Here is a 19,360-nt window from a genome sequence, read left to right as displayed (position 1 = left end):
TTGGCGACATACAGAGAGACAGCTGTAGGCACGCGCCAATTACATGCATCAACCCAGTGTGTGAGGGAGAGCGCAGTCAGTCTGAGGTGAGGTGAGGCTCATCGCTGCTGCACCTCATGTTTCTCCCCTGTATTTGAAGAGTAAATGCGCAAATTCAGCAATTTTGACTACAAAAATTTTATCACAATTATTGGAATCATACAGAAAACAATTTTATAGTGCAGAACAGTGGACAAATGTATTTTATGTTTTCATTATTAGTTTTTTTTTTTTTACTTTTCATGATGACCGTATGTCCCTGATTGGAAGTAGTAGGAATACTAGTAATAATATTATGTACTGCAAAATTCTTAACTGCATGTCTGAGCAACATGCAAAAAGTTACCCCCATCTGGTGCTATGATAAACAAAAATTAGCTAAAATTAATAATTTCATTTGATTTGTGTGGTCTAAACATGTTCTGAATATAAAATGTTGTTGGAGGACATTGTTATGTGGTGCAGGGAGGCTCTTCTGCTACTGTACATAAATAAGACAAAAAGTGTTGACTTCTGATATTCAGGATGCCCTTGAGATCAGTTTTTATAATATGAAGAAGGTGGTGGTGATTAAGTCCTACAGACTTCTACCTGGGGACCCAGTAGACTGGATTTGGTGAAGACACAGACATACTGTATAGAATTGTGCTAGAGCAAGCTCATCTTTCTAAGCAGGCTTAGGTCATTTAATGTCTGGAATGGACTGCTGAGAATGATTTACTAGTCTACAGTAACTAGTAAGCTATTCTATGATGTTATCTGCTGGTTGAGTAACATCAGCGCAAGGGATTCCACATGCCTGATGTCACGCATGCACGCCAGAGGATTGACTTTTGGGCTCACCTCAGGTTTGTGGTACTATTCCAGGATGAGAGGGTGTGCTGTTGCTAACAGTCTTGTCTTTTTCCTTCACAGCACTGAGAAACTGCCCCTTGAGGGCAACAGAACCAGAGAAGCCACACCCCTTCCAAGTCTGTCTGGTATAAAAGGTGGCATCTCATTTGGACTTGACAGTTCGACTAGCAGGGACAACTCCAGACGAGCAGTCTTAAAGGACCCCACCAGGGCTGCTTAGAAGGTGTCAAGCCAACAGTTTACAGCATATGTTTTTAATTTCTAACTCTTTTTGTTCAAATTAAACAGGGTTTGCCCAGTTGGACTCGCTACATCATCACTCACCCTACTACATTGAATAAAGTGATCAGAAACATCACAGAACAGTAGAGAGCAGACTACAGGTAGTTGCAAAAAAAAGAGAGGCTGCTGTGATGAATGCGGCCCATCCGCTCCATGATGTGTTGTCCAGTAGCACCTTCAGCCACTGGCTCACTCCACCACTCTATCTTCTTATATAATATGCCACCGTGGCTCTCCGTTTGTCTGTCCGTTGTTTTAAATCACCTGTATCTTGCAAACCGTTGCACCTATTGACCTGAAATTTGGTACACATATACTACATGACCTCTACTGTCCGCTTTTGGGGTGATGATTTTTTATTACTGTTTTTATTTTTATTTTATTTTATTGTAGAATCAACTCTTGGCAGCGGCCAAGCAGGGCGACCGTACGGCGCATGCATATGGGCGCTGTCCTTATCCCTACCACCTTCACCGTCACTTCCTCTACCTCTTCATATCTTAAATCATTCTTGAGGCAGATTGATCACTCAAGTACCAGCTTAAGTGAAAAATTAAGAAAAACATACTAAGTAATTGCAACACAAAAACTGACTTAATCAGTTTTAACGCAAAAAGATGCTGACGGAAGAAGAGAAGAAGCGGGCCGCTAGGGTGGAGAAAACAAGAGCTGCTCACGAAGCAGCAAGCTCATCAACCTCTGAGCAAACGAATGCTAAATGTACAGAGAAAGAGCATGAAAACTTTAAGTTAAGTGTATTCACTGCACGTTATCATGCAGTTCGCCGTTACTGGTCTATAAATAAAGCTGTATAATGCCAGTTGTTCTTTTTGACCACAAGGTGGCAGACATAGCAAGGTTTTTTTCTTTTTTGATGTAAAGTCGGAAAGCATTATGTGGGCCAAACAGTTGTGACTTGGAGTTCATGTACTTCAGTGATAGACTTTTAAAAAGAAGAATAATAATATGTGAGTCTGCCGCAAGAGAGAAAACAGCCTTTGTTACTGGCTGTATACTGCACACATAAGGCGTCATTAGTAATGAGCTAACGCCTTCTGCATTACAATGAATCACAGTCAGTTTTGTTTATGTATTTTGTGGACAATTGTGTGGAAGACTGAAAGTATAAGCTTAGTAAATTTATAAATACAGTTCAGTGTAACTGGTGACTCACTGTTCAACAGGTTTTTTCCTCTTTTTATGGGGGTGTATTTTGCAACATAATAATTAATGATAATCATCTACTTTACATCTCCACCTTCATTTGCTTTTTTTGAACTGCACTCACTGAGTAAACTATTAGGAATACCATTCTAATACTGAATAGGGCCTCCTTTTGCCCACATAACTGGCTTGGTTCCTTATGGCATGGATTCTACAAGATGTTGACAACATCCTTTGAGATTCTGGTCCATGTTGGCATGAATGCATTTCACAATTTCTTGAGATTTTCAAATAGGTTGTGGTACTAAAGTGATCATTCATTGGTATTAACGAGGCCAAAGTGTGCCAAGAAATAATTCCCCATATGTTTATACCATGATTACCAGCTTGGATTGTTGACACAAGGCAGTCTGGGTTTCATAATTTCACACTTTTGGTGCCAAATTCTGATGCTACAATCTGAGATTCATCAGGCCAGACTTTGCTTTTCCAGTCTTCAACTGTCCGGTTTTGGTGAGCTTGTGCCCACTGCAGCCTCAACATTCTGTTCTTGGCTGACAGGAGTGGACCCCAACGTGGTCTTCTGCTGTTGTAGCCCATCCACCTCAAGGTGCAATGTGTTGCTCTTTCTTAGATGCTTTTCTGCTCACCACAGTGGTACAGATTGGTTATCCAAGTTACTGTAGCATTTCTGTCAGCTCAAACCAATCTGGATATGTTCCTCTGACATCTCTGATCCACAGGACTGATGCTCACCATTCTGAGGAAACTCTGGAGACTGTTGTGCGAGAAAATATTAGAAGATCAACAGTTACAGAAATACTTAAACCGACTGGTTTGGCACCAACAATCATACAATGGTCAAACTCACTAAGATCACATTTTTCCCCATTCTGGTGTCTGGTGTGAACAGTAACTGAAGCACCTGTCCTACATCTGCATAATTTTATGTATTGCTTTGCTGCCACATTATTTGTTGATTAGAAAACTGCATAGATAAGCAGGTGTACATGTATTCCTAATAATTTACTTAGTAAGTGTATATGGTATGTAACCATCCATTTTATCATCCTGCTTTTTTCAATTTCAGGGTTGCAAAATCTATAATGGCAGCTTAGGCATTTTCTGTTATAGGCTTGCAGTGAGTCAGAGCCTCCTTTGAACAATACTGGGCTACAAGGCTGCAACCAACCCTGGATAGGATGCCATTGCATCACAGGATACACTCTAACACACATACATCCCTCTTCATTTATCCGATCATATAGACCCAATGAAACAGCTTTTCTGGTGTGTAGAAGGATATGAGAATATCTGGAGAAACATATTCCCAATCATAATATACAAACCCCATGCATTAGCCAAGCTAGAACTTAGTACTAGTACTAGATCCCTGGAACTTGAGGCAGCAGCACTGGCCTTTGTGATGTCCATAAAGGTGTTGTGAAGACCAATTGCTGTGATTAGTTCTGAATATCATGCTGGCCTGCTAAGGATTATTAAAACACTGGATTAACTTTCAACAGAAACATAATGAATAATGGTACTCTGAAACATAAAGCTGCACAAAGCTATCATGCCACCCAAAAGATATTCATCCCTATACAATAAAGTTACAATTGTGTCCTACATGATTTAGGAGTTAGTAGTACTGTAGTTACTTATTATTTGACTGAAGCCTTTATCCAAGGTGACTTACAAGTTATGAGATACAATTGATTGTATTTCTTTTGTTTTTCCAATTGGAGCACAAACAGGTGAAGTGACATGCACATAGTCATCCAGTGTCAGTAGGAGAATTTGAACCCACAACATCAGAGTTTGAAGTCCTGGGACTAAAGCCTTAACTGCTGACAAACTGCCTGCCAGGTTAATGTTGCTGCCCCTACGCTCCATAGCCCCAAGGTTTCAGTCTCAGCTAATCTTTCTCAGTAGACAGTTTGCACCTTCTCTCCATGTCTGCATAGGGTTTTCTTCATTTTTCTTCCTCATCCCAAAGGCATATGAGCGAGTCCAATTGTCTTGTCATCCAAATTTGAGCGAGTACATGAGCGTGCTCAATAACGGATTGGCATGTAATCCATGGTTATTCTCTGACTTGTGCGTGTCACGCATGCACATCTGCAGATCCCACTCAGAGCTCCTCAAAGGTATGCAATATCACTCTGGGTTGAGAGGTGGAGATGTCCTCTCCTATTCATCATGGGAAAGGTGCTATATAAATAAAAGGTACTTATAATTATATTTTTTATTATTGTTATTATCCCAAAAACAGCGAGTGAGGACACATGACTCTATCCCTTCTGGTTTCCATGCCTAAAAATCACAGGGTTGATGGAAGGAGTCAGGAGGAAGGATTCTGTGAGCAGAGCACGACATCGAACGGAGCTCCTGTGTAAATGACCGAACGACCACAAAACAAATCCCGACTGGGACTATATTGTTTTAATTTGTTTTGCAGACTCTGTGTCATTGGGCGCTTGTATTATTGTTTATATATAAAGAGAAGTAAATGGGGATACAGATTATGAAATGGGGATGCCAGGTTGTCACCTTAGCATTTCTTGCCTTGGAACTTGAACTTCCTAACTCATCCAGAAGCCCAAAGGTGCCTGAACAGATTGCAGCCCCCTACAGCACGAAAAAGGATTAAATTAATTGGAACATGGATAAATGAATTTTAGGTTTTGAGTAAACATGAAAACCAGTGTTAAGTCCTCACTGTCACAGGTCATTTGCTGAGCAGGAAGCAAGGTGAAAAACAATCAAAGAACGGGTTTATATTTTGGCTCACCAGGAAATTAAGTACGCAGACAAGGCACTTTTTTGAGCTTCGTTGACTGATATGTGGAAATTACTACAAGTGTGACCTGGGGAAGCCCATCACTAAAATGCGCTTAGGTTGGTTCAGTCTTTTGTAGTAGGCAGGGTCCACGGGATTACCAATTATAACCAGAAAAAAATCTTTAGAGCTGTATTTCTCAGTCCTGTGTTTGCTTTTTCACTGCTTTACCAGAGACCTTTTGGTTAAATGGTGGAATTGCACAAGATGTTTTCTGACTTGTTCTTATCTCTCAGTTCTGGAATGTATATTCACATGTTTGTTTAGCAAAAATACTTGCATTTTGTTAAAGTGGCACAGTGGTTAGCATTGCTGTTTTATTAGCAATGCTGCTTTATAGCTCCAAAGATCTAGGTTCAGGTATCAAAACTGATCACTGCTTGTGTAAAGTTTGCTTTCTTTACTTTTATGTGGTTTTACTGCAGATACTCTGGTTAGTGCCTCATCCAAAATACATGCAGCTTAATTTAATTGGAACCATATATACTTGCACTAAAGTTCTCCTGCAGATAAGTCGGGGCTTGATTTTACCGTATAATTTCCGGTATTTTATAATGTCGGTCATATAAGTTGAATGTGGAAAACTCACGCTATTGGTCCAAGAGATTACGATATGCTAAAACCCACCTGAGAGAGTAACCACGGAGCACACTGCCTTTTTTTTTATATGTATTGTACCTACGTGGCCACACCGTAATACCTGAACTATTCCAAAGAGACGTTTGCACTGTTTAGTGTTTTTTGTATCTCACACCCTCATACACCTTTCTTGTAAAAAGCATCCCTTATCTACGATGGAGAGTTCGATCAGAAGAAAATATGAAGCTGGTTCTAAATTAAAAGTTGTTGAAGTGGCAAAGGAAATTGGTAACTGCTGCAACAAAATTTGACATGTCTGAGAAACTGGTGCATGATCGGAGGAAGGAAGAAGATGTAAAAAAAAAAAGAAATAAATAAGTGTCGTATTTTTGAACGGGCGTATAAGTCAGGGTCTGATTTTATGATAGATTTTTCGGGTTTCAAGACCCGACTTATACATGAGTATATACGGTATTTCAAAACTGGCCTATTATGAATGATTGATGAATGAATGGGTTGTTAGTGTGATAATCTATTGTGTATTGTGAATCTAGGACTGGTTTGTTCATGATACTCAGTTCTACCAGAATAGGCTCTATCTTTCAGGTATCCTGTAATGGAAAAACAATAGTTCATAGAAAGGTATGGATAAATAGTTGCTTGTTTGACACGCAGGAATGGTTTCACTCTCTTGTACTTTTAATGTGTTGTAAACTGATTTCATTTTAAATGCTGCACCAAAGGAGTGGCATGGTGGCACAGTGGTATCGCCAGGGTTTGTGTGCCGTGGTCCTCCCTGCATGGAGTTTGCATGATCTTCCCGTGTCTGTGTAGGTTTCCTCCCACAGTCCAAAGACATGAATGTGAGGTGAATTGTCTATGTTAAATTGGCCCTAGCGTGTGTGTGTTTTCACCCTGTGATGGACTGATGCCCTGTCCATGGTTTGTTCCTGTCTTGCAATTCTGTGCTAGCTGGGAATGGCTCCAGCATCCCCATGAGCCAATCCAGGACTAAGCTGGTTAGAAGATGACTTACTGTCACACAAAAATATTTAAAGGAGTGGTACAGAGGATAATATTGCTGCCTCAGGGATCCAGTATCCTGGGTTCAGATACTGTGCTGGGTCACATTCTTCTTGTACCTGTATCGGTCTTCTTCTGGGTATATTCCAGTTGTCCTGTCCATTTGTGTTTCCTGCTTTGCACCCAGCAATCCTGAATTGCATTAAGTGATTATGAGAATATTATTTTGATATGTTGTCATGCATGTGTGCCTGCTGATCACCCTCCTGAGTCATCTTGGATAAGCAATCCCACCCCAGGACGAGAGGCGGCACTACCGCTAATGGTATTGTCTCTTTCTGTTCCCACAGCCAGGAGAAGACGCCCAGTGAGGGCCACTGACTCCGCCCCTTCCAGTTGGAGGACTTTATATTGGACTGACTCTCAAGATTGACAGAGCTCTGAACCAGACCTGATTGCTACTGCAAGCCTTTGCTTTGTTTTGCTTTACCTTACATGCACCATTGTATATTTCAGTTTAGTTTTTCATTTAATTAAATGGGACAACTTGTACAAATCCTCAATGAGCAATCCTCAATGAACTCAAACCACCGAGAGTAGTAAAAAAAAAAATCAATGAAATAATGATACCCCAGTGAACACTTCCCCATGTCTACCAGGCGGGGTGGCTTTCCAATGTACCCACTACACAGTCTCCTGTTCTAACATGTCTATTAGCATGCTAAATCACCTCTCATCAACTGTACCTTTGCTTCTTAAATCTTCTTGATATTTGTTGTCCTGAGATTCAGCTTGGAGGAGTAATTATTAGAGTTTGGGAATGTTACATAAAATACAGGCAGTAGCACCTTCTACTGTTTTACTTTGTGAAATTTATAAAAGGCCAGAGAAACATCAAGGCTGGATAATTATCTTCACACCACCTCAGAATGTAAAGCCTCAATATTTTCTCCACCTGCACTCACTGTGGTGATAACTAGGGACTTGAAGGAATAAGGAATGCATCAGGACATTTACATATAGCACTCGCTTTAGACTGATGCCTCCTAATAGCATAGGTCATGTCTTGTAAATCACAAAATGAATACTTTAGTAACTTTGTGAAATCATGCAAATACCATAAGCTGCTGATGCACTCGACTCAAACATAAATATGTTGTTAACTCAGATCACTGGGCAACTTTTCATGACTTTTCTGGTGAAAAACACAATAAAGTGAAATTTTGCATTGATTGTGGTGTTTCCTCGTTCTCAATAAGATGCTTTATCGCTTACATCTGTGCTTACTCACTGTTGACTTATTCCTTATAGAAATTTTTTTGCAGATAATTAACTCCTGTCTGCATATTTAGTGCCCCAGACTGGAATTACCTGAACCTATGTGTACGTGTGTGTGTAGATGACAGGAATATCACAGAAAGAAAACCTCAGCTATTGTATAAAACAGAAAGGTGTGAGTTAGAAAAAGATGTGTTCCAATTAAACTGAAGGGTTTGCTTTATTAAATTTTATTGTCAATGTTAATTTATTTACAGTTAGGTCCATAAATATTTGGACAGAGACAACTTTTTTCTAATTTTGGTTCTGTACATTACCACAATGAATTTTAAATGAAACAACTCAGATGCAGTTGAAGTGCAGACTTTCAGCTTTAATTCAGTGGGGTGAACAAAACGATTGCATAAAAATGTGAGGCAACAAAAGCATTTTTTTAACACAATCCCTTTCAGGGGCTCAAAAGTAATTGGACAAATGACTCAAAGGCTATTTCATGGGCAGGTGTGGGCAAGTCCGTCATTATGTCATTATCAATTAAGCAGATAAAAGGCCTGGAGTTGATTTGAGGTGTGGTGCTTGCATGTGGAAGATTTTGCTGTGAACAAACAACATGCGGTCAAAGGAGCTCTCCATGCAGGTGAAAGAAGCCATCCTTAAGCTGCAAAAACAGAAAAAACCCATCCGAGAAATTGCTACAATATTACGAGTGGCAAAATCTACAGTTTGGTACATCCTGAGAAAGAAAGCAAGCACTGGTGAACTCAGCAACGCAAAAAGACCTGGACGTACACAGAAGACAACAGTGGTGGATGATCGCAGAATCATTTCCATGGTGAAGAGAAACCCCTTCACAACAGCCAACCAAGTGAACAACACTCTCCAGGGGGTAGGCGTATCGACATCCAAGTCTACCATAAAGAGAAGACTGCATGAAAGTAAATACAGAGGGTGCAAGCCACTAAAAGCCTCAAGAATAGAAAGGCTAGATTGGACTTTGTTAAAGAACATCTAAAAAAGCCAGCACAGTTGTGGAAAAACATTCTTTGGATAGATGAAACCAAGATCAACCTCTACCAGAATGATGGCAAGAAAAAAGTATGGAGAAGGCCTGGAACAGCTCATTATCCAAAGCATACCACATAATCTGTAAAACACGGTGGAGGCAGTGTGATGGCTTGGGCGTGCATGGCTGCCAGTGACACTGGGACACTAGTGTTTATTGATGATGTGATACAGGACAGAAGCAGCCAAATGAATTCTGAGGTGTTCGGAGACATACTGTCTTCTCAAATCTAGCTAAATGCAGTCAAATTGATTGGGCGGTGTTTCATGATACAGATGGACAATGACCCAAAGCAACCCAGGAGTTTATTAAAGCAAAGAGGTGGAACATTCTTGAATGGCCAAGTCAGTTACCTGATCTTAACCCAATTAAGCATGCATTTCAGTTGTTGAAGACTAAACTTTGGACAGAAAGGCCCACAAACAAACAGCAACTGAAAGCCACTGCAGTAAAGGCCTGGCAGAGCATTAAAAAGGAGAAAACCCAGCATCTGGTGATGTCCATAAGCTCAAGACTTCAGGCTGTCATTGACAGCAAAGGGTTTTCAACCAAGTATTAGAAATGAACATTTTATTTCCAGTTATTTAATTTGTCCAATTACTTTTGAGCCCCTGAAATGAAGGGATTGTATTAAAAAATGCTTTAGTTGCCTCACATTTTTATGCAATCGTTTTGTTCACCCCACTGAATTAAAGCTGAATGTCTGCACTTCAACTGCATTGAGTTGTTTCATTTAAAATTCATTGTGGTGACGTACAGAACCAAAATTAGAAAAAAGTTGTCTCTGTCCAAATATTTATGGACCTAACTGTATATAGCACATTTAAAACAACATAGGAATGCTGTGGCCAAAGTGCTTTACAATAAAAGAAGAAAAAAAACATACAATTAACATAAATAACATAAATAGAAATAAAATAAATGAGTGTAAATAAAATAAATAATAAACAGAAGTAAGATTACATAATCACAATGAGGAAACCATCAGTATTACTGAAGGTCATGGAAAGCAAGTGAATAGAAATGAGTCTTTAATCTTGTTTTGAACAGTTCAATTGTAGACGACTCCTTTATGTGATGAGGTAAAGAGTTCCACAGGCGAGGAGCAGCAGCTGCAAAATCCCTGTCCCCCTTAGTTATACACTTGGTACGAGGGACAACAAGAGACAACTGACCAGAAGATCTAAGCACACTACATGGCTGGTGTAAAGCACACAATTCAGATAAACAGGCAGGAGCAAGCCCATGTAAAGATTTAAAAACTAGCATCAAAATTTTAAAATCAATTCGAAAACTGACAGGCAGCCAGTGTAAAGAAGCTAATATTGGAGAAACAGAATCAGACTTTCTAGCCCCAACCAGAAAGCGAGCAGCAGCATTCCGGACCAACTGTAACCTGCATATCAGGGATTTGCTAGTCCCAGAATATAGCGAGTTGAAGTAATCAAGGTGAGAAAAGATAAAAGCATGAGTAGCTTTCTCAAGATCCCTAGAAGATAAAAAAGGCTTGATCTTACCTAAAAGACGAAGCTGGAAAAAGCAACTCTTGACTACAGAATTAATCTGTTTCTCAAAAGAGAATGTTACTGTCAAAGGTAACACCAAGATTGCGGACTTGAGGTTTGCAAAACACAGAGAAAGAGCCGAGAAGTCCAAAACCAATTTGGGCTTTAGCTGCTGGACCCACTATAAGCACCTCCAATTTATTTTGATTCAGATCAAGAAAATTATTAGCCATAGTTCAAAGAGACAGTTGTGCAGTTGATTCATTGCAGAGCTGCAGACGGGAATATAAACCTGAGTATCATCAGCATAGCAGTGAAAAGAAATGTTAAATTTCCTAAAAATAGCTCCAATAGGGTGAAGGTACTGTATATAGAGAATAAAATAGGACCCAAAATGGATCCCTGAAGATCACCACATTTAAGAGGAGCAGTAGATGAAAAGGAGGAATTTAAAGTCTCTGAAAAGTGTCTACCAATTAGATATGACCTGAACCAGTTAATTGTTTATTATTTTGTCTTTTCTAAGATCTGTTTTCACTTTGACATTAAAGAGTCTTTTACTGAAGATCAGTATCAAAAAAGCCCAATGAAATCCACTGTGATTCAATGCTATATAACAATAAAATGTGAAAACTTCCAATCGGGTCGATCCTTTTTACAGGCACCTTAATACCATTTAAAGACACATAGCACCCTTTACTGACAGAACAACATTATAGTAAACCAGTAATGGCAAACTACACAATAACGTGCAGTGAATACACTTGACTTGAGCATTCCTAGTTTTCATCCTCTTTCTCTGTATGTTTAGCATTTGTTTGCTCAGAGGTTGATGCGCTTGCTGCTTCCTGAGCAGCTCTTCTTTAGTCCACCCTAGCTGCCCGCTTCTTCTCTTCTTTCGTTGCCATCTTTTTTGCTTTAAAATGTATTAAGTCAGTGTTTGTGTTGCAATTACTTAGTAAGTTTTCTTTAATTTTTCACTTAAGCTGGCACTTAAGTCTTCAATCTGCCTCAAGAATGATTTAAGATATGAAGAGGTAGGGGAAGTGACGGAGAAGGTTGTAGGGATGTGAACGCATAGCCACAATCTTGGCATCTAACATCTCCTGGGACATTAATACTAATGAACTGAGATGGACTAAGGTGAATGAGGGCACAGACTACAGGCTACCGGTGCAAGAAATGAATCAATCAGTGTCCGAATCAAAAGTACAGTGCAAAAACCCTTAAATAAATACTAAAAACAGTGCATGTGGAGGTTAACAGCAGTAAACATGTCCAAACTGGCTTAATTCCTTATCTCACCTCTCTTCTCTTTCTCAGACTGCTTTTCTCATCCCCTTGAGTCTGCACAGAAGAGTCGAGACACAGGTGAACACGGTCCCTTCTCTGGCTCTTGCCCCAAAAACTTAAGCTGGTCACCACTGGGGCATTACTCTATTTCCCTGCTATCATTTCTCGACTTCCACAGGATAATAATAATAATACATTTATTTATATAGTGCCTTTCCCATACTCAAGGATGACCCTTGGAGCCTCTCCTGCTCCAATGCTCAACAGAAGTGACCAGGCCCTGGAGCACCGTTTGTCTGCTCCATCGCACCAGCTCAATCACCCACTTCTGACACTCTCTTCTTCCCCTCCATTCCCTCTCTGTCTCTCTCTTTCTTTCCTTCTGATCCCAGTCTCAGACATGTTTTATCCTAGTGAGTGTAGGTGCTTTTCATAATGACCAACTGTGTGAGGAATAGCTGTACTGACTGCACTTTCACTTCAATGAGCAATTAGCCAATTCCCCCAGTACCTACACTAGGGTCTTTCCACGCCATGCACCTACACCTACAAAGTCTGAGCTACACTGTTTTTATAAAAACGTTGCACTATCACAGACCCTTGACATACTTCACCACAATCATTTCAATGATTTATGTCTGGTCACTATTCAGGAGGTGGTCCAGTCCTACAAATACAACATGTACTTGGGGTTCCACATTAATGACAGGCTGGACTGGCCTCGGAACACAGAGGAAATGTATAAGAAAGAACAGAACAGCCTCTTTTTCCTTAGGAGACTGCATTTCTTTAATGTGGGAAGTGCCACCCTTCATATCTTCTGCAACTCTGTGATGACCAGTGCAATTATGGTGTGCTGGGCAAATAACAGCTCTTCAAGGGAGGCCCACCAAATTGCCAAAGCTAATTAAAAGTGCAGGCTCAGTTATGAGATGCCCTCTGGACCCTCTGGAGGTAGTAGAAGGGGAGAGAATTAAAACAAAACTGAGTGCCATTATGAACAATACTTATTGTTCATTGGCATCATGCAGATGTATAAAGGAGCCCATGTAGCATATCTTGACACACTTCTTCTGAAAGTTCTGTAGGCTGAAAGTTCTCAGTGTGTCAGAGAGAGGGCGTGCAGCATTAGTCATAATGGCACTTAGTTTTGTCTTCATTCTCTCCTCTTCTGTTACCTGCAGGTGGTCCAGAGTGTGTCCCATAAGTGAGTCCACCCTTTTAATTAGCTTGTTGAATCGTTGGGTCTCTCTTGAAGTGATGTTGCCGGCTCAGCACACCACAGCATAGAAACTCACAGTGGAAACGACAGCCATAGAAGATGTGAAGGATGTCACTGCACACATTAAAGGAATGCAGTCTGCTAAGGAAAATGAGCCTCCTCTGTCCTTTCTTTTATAGTTCCTCTCTGTCCTGTATTGAAGATCCATGGCCTATGCACCATTTTGAAGGGCAGATCTCACTCTCTCAGTCTATATAGTTAGTAAAGATACTGTGTGTCCAAATTATAACACCAATAGCTACAAGATTCAAAAACATCTTTATGAAAAACAAAATGGTGAAATATAGAAAGTGTAAAGCATAGAAAGTGGAATATGGTGACTTTTGATTGAAACACCCCTCTCATCTGGTAGATAACAGTCAGTCCGTTAAATTGTGTACAATTGCATCAGGACATTAAAGAAGCCATAGGGGTGGGGTTGGGGAATGGCAGTTCAGCCATCTTTGAAAAATGAAAAAGAAACATTGCAACATGGTATCGGGGTATGTAATACATCTTTTATGGACCGCATAATACACATTTTATGGACCAAACACTGTACTTTAATTCCAGAAGGGAGGAAATTAAGGAATTTATGTATTTTTTAAAAAATGTTCCATTATTTTTCAGTGCCACCCACAAGTCCAAAACAGTGGGTCTGAGTTTAGAGGTTTAAACAGCTAGGAAGACTGGCGTCTATTGCAGCATCCGCTGATGTAGACACCAACACAAAGCCAAGAACACTGAAGGAATGACCAAGTCTTGAGTTTAAATCTGAATGTTACATCTCATAGATTACTTCAAAATTCAGCAGTCCAACATAGATTGATGTCCTCTAATGAACGTTCAAAGCCATTTTTTTAAGTAACAATTTTCTGGTTTCTCTTATCAAGACCTGCTGGATCTGCTGGCTTGGTTTGGTACCTCTCAAGTCTCCTTAAGCTGCTTCGAGGAATTTCTCCATTTGCTACATCTCTTTCTCTTTTTAGGAACATTTTTTAAGGAGACATGCACTTTGGCCCTAATTAGCAGTGATAATTTGCAGTTGCTAAAGATGGGGATTTAAACAGGCACAATAGAGTCATTCTTAAGATCAATGGACATGCCTTAAGGGCAGAGACACAGTCCTTAACAGTCTTGCAATGAAGAAAAGCCATAAAGCGGTTAGGCTCAGAACTTCATTTAAAGTTAGCATAAAGTTTAGGAGAGGCATAGAAGTGCAGTCCCAGAATTCTAGGTTTAGATTAGAGCATAGGTCCTGTCTCCTTATGTCTGCATGTCCAGTTTCTTCTTGCCAAAGACACCCATGTTAAGCACATTCAGTGACTTCTAGTTGTTGATTAAGTTAGGCTTGTTGACTGCATTTGCTGCTCTGATTACTGGACTGTGTCATCTTCAATGACTCAAAATCACTGAACCTGTCTACTTTACAGTCTGCACGAGACCTTTCAGTACTGTCACGCTCACCCCATTTTCTGAGAGTCAATAGCATGCCTGCCTGAAGGACTAGGTGCTGTATGAATGTTGGAAGTGACATCCTACACATCTTCTACAACTCTGTGATGGCCAGTACGATTTTTTATGCTGTGGTATGCTGGAGACATGAATGTCACTGGTGTCTGTGATGACTCTTCCTATGAAGTCAGTAGACAGATTGGGAGAGCAGGGACAGTCATGAGGTCGCTGGAAAGGGGTGTGTGATGCTCCCAATATCTCTACAAAAGGTTAAAGGTCTTTAGAGTTCCGGTGCTTCCTGTCATACTATATGGTTGTGAAACATGGACATTATCCAGTGACCTGAATTGAAGACTGGACTTTTTTGGTACTGTGTCTCTTCAGAGAATCCTTGGGTACTGCTTGTTGTATCAGAAATAGCAGTTCACACACGTGTAATGCATAACTATCTTGTCTTTATTTTAACATCCACACCAACAACCAATACTTCCGTTTTCCTCCTACAACCCCCCCACATCCGCTTCTGCACAGACATCACATTTCCCCCCCTTTTTTTTAAAATGAAGGCCTACTTGGTAACATAGTCCTTAAGCCAGGAAGGAGGTCTTCTGTGCCTGAAAGAACGTGAAACCTCATTGGAAACCCGTGGGAGTGACTGAGGAGCAGCCAGCCCATTTCCAGCCACTGTTTGGGGCTCCCATGCCATCAGGCTAGAGTAATTGCCGAGTAATTTTCAATGGATCTGACCAACGGGGTCTCATCTTGTTGATACGGTGAGGAAGCCACACACGCACCCAGTCTTGTTCCTTTAGTAATGGCAGTTTTGATTTTCTGGCTTGACTGAAATGCTGCTGCATACGCTGCTTTTGAGAGGTAACATGGGCCTGTGTCTGTGAGAGTGTTGGTATAGGTAACGATTTACCCAAAGAAAGACAGTCCAAAGGAAGAGTCAGCTCTCTACCTATGTGTTGTTGCTCGAAAATATAACAGGGTCTGGAGGAGAGCTGCCTCAAACTGCCAACCTTCTGTCAGGTATGCCCGGATTCCATTTTTTATCATGCAGTTGAGGCGTTCGACCCCGCCATTCAATTCTGGGTGATACACAGCAGTTCTAATGTGCTTAATGGCCTTCTCTTCCAAATAGTTGTGAAATTGACCAGAAGTAAACTGTGGCCCATTATCAGTAGTTATCATGCCTGGAAAGCCCCACCGAGCGAAGAGGTAATCCAGGATCCTAATAATGGATTGGGTAGTCACAGTTGCAAGAGGCAGGGCTTCTGGCCATTTGGAATGGAGATCGTACACCATCAAGAGATAGCGAGCATGGTGTGGAGCACCAAGCAATTCACCACAAATGTCGACTTGAATGTGCTTCCAAGGAGCAAGTGGCCATTGTACAGGAGTAAGAGGAGCTGGTGGACTAGGTGAGGATTTGCCACTGAGGAGACAGGCAGTGCAGTCCTTTACCAGTATCTCAACATCACGGTCTATATTAGGCCACCACACTATATCCCTACAATGCTGCTTCAGCTTAACAATGCCCAAATGGCCCTCATGTGTCATTCGCAAAACTTGCGCTTGTAGCACTGCTGGTATGAGAGTACAATGGCCTCGAGCAATACAGACATTTTCCCAACAGAATAAATCCTCCTTAACCCTATAGTATGGAATCAGTTCCTATTCTATTGTGGTGGGCCATCCATCCCTAATAAAACAGCGAAGTTTGGAAAAAATAGGGTCATCCCTAGATGCTTGGCGCAGCTGGTCCAAAGAGATAACAGAAGAGAGGGGAGCATGCAACATAAACACCAGATCTGGCTCCAGGTCACAAATCTGATGTACTGCAGTTGGCACAACTGCTCGGGATAAGAGGTCTGCTACTGCATTGTGCCTACCCGGTGTGAATTCAAGCTTAAAATTGTACTGGTGCAAACGGTCTGCCCAACGCAGCAACCTGAGGGGCTTATGACCAGATCCATTTGTGTATAACAGTGTTGTAAGGGCCTGGTGGTCAGTACGGAGAGTAAAAGACCTGCCATACAAGTAGAGGTGCCAGCGTTCACAAGCCCATATACAGGCCAAAGTTTCTCTTTCTTCAACAGAATACTTTTGTTCAGCGGGAGACAGTGCCCGTGAAGCATAAGCGACAGGCCTTTCTACACCATTGTGTATTTGGGAAAGGACTGCTCCCAAAGCTGCAACAGAAGCATCACATTTCACAATAGTGGGAGCTGTAAGACTAAAGTGAGCTAAAGTAGGAGAACTGGCGAGCTGCTGCTTAAGTGTCTCCATTGCCTTCTGACAGTCTGCTGTCCAATGCCAGGGAACATCCTTCTTAAGGAGATGGTGCAGAGGTGCTGTTGTTGAGGCAAACTGTGGGAAGAAGCGAAGATAATATGTAGCCATTCCCAAAAAGGATGCCAGTTGTGAGGATGTTTGAGGTTCAGGAAGAGAGTGGATGGCATCCACATGCGACATTATAGGCGTGATGCCTTGCCCTGAGAGCCTAAAACCCCACAAATTCAATTTCTTGCACCCCAAAAATACACTTTTCCGAGTTAAGAGTGACATGGTAACGTGAGAGTTGGTGGAGCACCTGAGAAAGGCGTTCATCATGTTGGCCCAGGGTGGTACCATGCACTACGATGTCATCCAAATAAATGGCTACACCTGGAATTCCTGCAAGCATGAAGGACATGACCTTCTGAAAACAGCTAGGTGCTGAGCTGAGGCCAAAAGGCATCCTCTTATAATGGAAGACACCGAGGTGTGTCACAAAAGCTGTTAGATCTCTGCTTATAGGATCAAGGGAAACCTGCAAATAGCCATGATTTAGGTCCAGTTTACTGAACACTGTAGACCCATGAAAATGTGTGGTCTGCTCCTCGGCCGTTGGCAAAGGGTATTTATCGGGAATAATTGCTTTATTTACAGAACGCAGATCAATGCAAATACGCAAACCTCCTGATTTTTTCTTCACCACAACTAAATTTGAAATCCACGGGGAAGTATCCACTGGTTCAATAATGTCCTCTTCAAGGAGGTGGTGGAGCTCTGTCGAAACTTGGTCTCTTAATGGTAATGGCACTCTGCGCAGCGGTTGGATAACTGGAGATTTTGTTTTATCCACTGTGGGTCGATGGACGAACCCAGTAATGCAGCTCAACCCAGTAAATAACATTGGGAAGGCCTGTTGCCATTGTGATGTCACCTGCATAATGTCAGTGCCACTTGAATCACACAAATGAAATTGTAATCTGTGGAGCAAATCCAAACCCATTAGATTTGCACCCATTGTGGTTACAAAAAATGTAAAATCAAAAGGCCCTTGGTCTTTATACTGATCTGCAAGACAAACAGTGCCCAGAACTGGTATGTTTGAATTACCATATCCTGCATGTGGTACTGAGGTGTGTTGGAGTGGGACATGAAAGAAGTGTTTCTCATATGTCACGTTATTCAACAAAGAAACCTTGGCTCCTGTATAAATGAGTAAAGGGAGAAGAATGTCGTTTTCATAACAGGCACACGTTTTAAAAGGGTTGCCTGGTCTGGACACCGAGTTAATTATTGCTGAAGATGAAGGTGTCTCAGAAGGGGGTGGATTTGGGGCAGAGCGACACCACCGAGCAAAATGGTTCATTTTTTGACAATTTCTACAACGATGGCCGAGAGCAGGACAGTCTCGTGCTTTGGTAAAATGTCTGAGGGAGCCACAGTTTCCACAACGCCGTTGGCGAGTATGCGGGACATTCTTTACAGCCTGCACTGGCATTGGCAATGATGTGTCAGTAGGTGGTGCTGTTACTGTGCCTGACTGTGCCATTAGCGCTGCTTCTACTTGTTTTCCCATCTCTACGGCTTTACTTAATGTTAAGGTATCAGGTTCCAATAATAAACGCTCTCTCAGCTGTTCACAAGACGTTTTCTCAATCAGTTGGTCCCTTATTAACTCGTCTTGTAGTGTCCTGAACTTACAGTGTTGCACAAGCTCACGCAACGCTGAAACAAACTGTGTGATTGACTTACCTGGCTGCTGAGCACGCTGACAAAACTGAAAACGGCTCAGGAGGACGCTTTGACTTGGACTGAAATGACCATCCAGAGCTACCACCGTGGCTGCAAAAGACTCATCAGTCGGTTGCAGAGTAGAAAAAATGCGCTGTCCTTCCACTCCCAAACAGTGTAATAGAAGCGCCCTTTTCCTTGCTGTCTCAACGTTATCCAACCCGGCAGCCAACAAGTACGTCTCGAACGAACGATACCAACGTCTCCAGGGAACTAGCGGTTCACCAGGTACTGACAAGAAAGAAGCTGGAGGAGGTAAACCAAACTCTGCCATCCTCGTCGCCAAACTGTTCTATCAGAAATAGCAGTTCACACATTTGTAATGCGTAACTATCTTGTTATTATTTTAACATCCACACCAACAACCAATACTTCCGTTTTCCTCCTACAACCCCCCACATCCGCTTCTGCACAGACATCACACTGCTGGTTTGACTTTGTGTCAAATGAGCGGTTGCTCATGGAGTCCCGAATGAGGTACATTACCTGCATTGTGAGGGAGTGTCAGTTACAGCACTATGGCCATGTGGTGCGATTCCCAGAGGGTGATCGAGCTTGCAGAATCCTCATTGTTGAAGACCCGAGTGGCTAAACCAGGCCAAAGGGACGCCCATGTAACACCTGGCAGAGCCAGATAGAGTGTCATTTCTGAA

This window comes from Erpetoichthys calabaricus, chromosome 3 (assembly GCF_900747795.2).
Source record: "Erpetoichthys calabaricus chromosome 3, fErpCal1.3, whole genome shotgun sequence".
In the NCBI taxonomy this organism is placed as follows: Eukaryota; Metazoa; Chordata; class Cladistia; order Polypteriformes; family Polypteridae; genus Erpetoichthys; species Erpetoichthys calabaricus.
Note: the sequence above shows the minus strand (reverse complement) of the source record.